Source organism: Aplysia californica, unplaced genomic scaffold (assembly GCF_000002075.1).
Source record: "Aplysia californica isolate F4 #8 unplaced genomic scaffold, AplCal3.0 scaffold01066, whole genome shotgun sequence".
Classification (NCBI taxonomy): Eukaryota; Metazoa; Mollusca; class Gastropoda; order Aplysiida; family Aplysiidae; genus Aplysia; species Aplysia californica.
In genome coordinates, this window is record NW_004798336.1 from 18934 (window position 1) to 20647 (window position 1714).

Sequence of the window (1714 nt, forward strand, 5' to 3'; positions counted from 1 at the left end):
TCAAAAAACCCAACCCGCTGGGCACTTTCCAGTTTTCTAAAAATTAAACATATATACATTTATATTTGGTCGGTTTTAAGCTTAAGGGGGCTATCCCGATAAATGTTTTCAGAAGTTCGAAGTTTTTGGATCCTAAAAGTCCCTTTAAAAAGGCAAGAAGAGTTTTCTCTGAAGTCAAACAAATATACACACCAATGAAACCAAACTTCTCCTATGGGTAGGGCAATGCCAACTATTGGTGTAGGTCAAGATTTTTGGAAACACCCGAAATCTGGGTTAGCCCGCTTGTCCTAAAAAACGACCATTTCACACAGATACTGTTCAGACTGAAGTTGGAAAGCCTAACTTCTTATTCGGCAATTCTGACCCCCTTGCAATGACCGGTACTTTGGGATTCGTCTGTCATGAACTCTACAAGTTGCATTTTTCCTCCTCTCCCCTCCCTACCACGCCCAAAAAGCAAATCAACTCCTGTAAGTCTAAATATAGCCGCCAAAGATTTATTTTCGTCTCCCTCTGGGGAGAGCGAGAAATTACACCACGGAGCGTTTCTGTTTCTCTGAGCGATGAAAAGCATACTGACACAAAAACAGAGCGCGGAAACAGCAAGACGGAGACAGAAGAAAAGAACAGCAGAAGTGAGATGAGACCAACCAGTGGCGCCCCCCAGCCACCCACCCTCAACTCTCTGGGAGAGTGAGATTGTTTGAGTAAAGAGAGGCACATCGACACAATAACAGCCATTTAGTGCTGGGGAAAAGTAAGACAGACAGACAGAAACAACAAAAGAAAAGTGAAGAAGTAGGACTTGCCAGTAGCACCCTCCAACCACCCACAGACAGGGAGATTTAAAAAACACCTAACTAATAAATAGCACACATAGGACAACCAGAGACTGAAGGTAACAACTGGGGGGGGGGGGGGCACAAACAATGGTGCCATTCTCCAGTGCCCAAACTGCAATCCATAACCCCTGTCTCCCGCCACTCACCATTCGTCAACACAAAACGGAATGAAAGACTGGCCCTTGTTTGTTTAGTTTTAGTAAAGAGTTTTACGGCACTTGCAACACAATAAGGTCATACAATGACCGAAGATTAGGGGTGTTTAGTTTTAGTTTTAGTAAGAGTTTTACAGCACTTGCAACACAATAAGGTCATATAAGGGCCGAAGATTAGGGGTATTTACTTTTAGTTTTAGTAAGAGTTTTACGGCACTTGCAACTTAATATGGTCATATAAGTGCCGAAGATTAGAGGTGTTACAAGAGAGTAACAAATAAACAAAAAAGGAGGGGAGAAAAAGGCAATAGATGTTTCATAGGAAAGAAGAAGAAAAACCACACTAGAGCACCCGCAAACCACCCACTGTTCTTCCTTGTCGTTACGGTCAGGTTTACGCTCTGCCCTCTACTGCGTCACTGTGAGCGCCGTAAAACAAAAACAAAAGGAAGAACAACTCTGATCAACGCTTTAATGACACAGAGGACACAGAAATACATGTATGTCCAATCTACAGAAGATCAGAGGCAGTGTTGTGGCACATTTCGAACCATTATAATATTAAATTTACTCAATTTGGAAACACGATTTTGCGTAGTTCATAGTTCTTGCCGGCCCTTTAAAGTCTATGATAAAGAAAAACAGAACGGAAAAATGTGTATGAATATCGAAGTTATGTTCCTTTTTCAAGTGTCCCAAAACGGCATTTTTTAA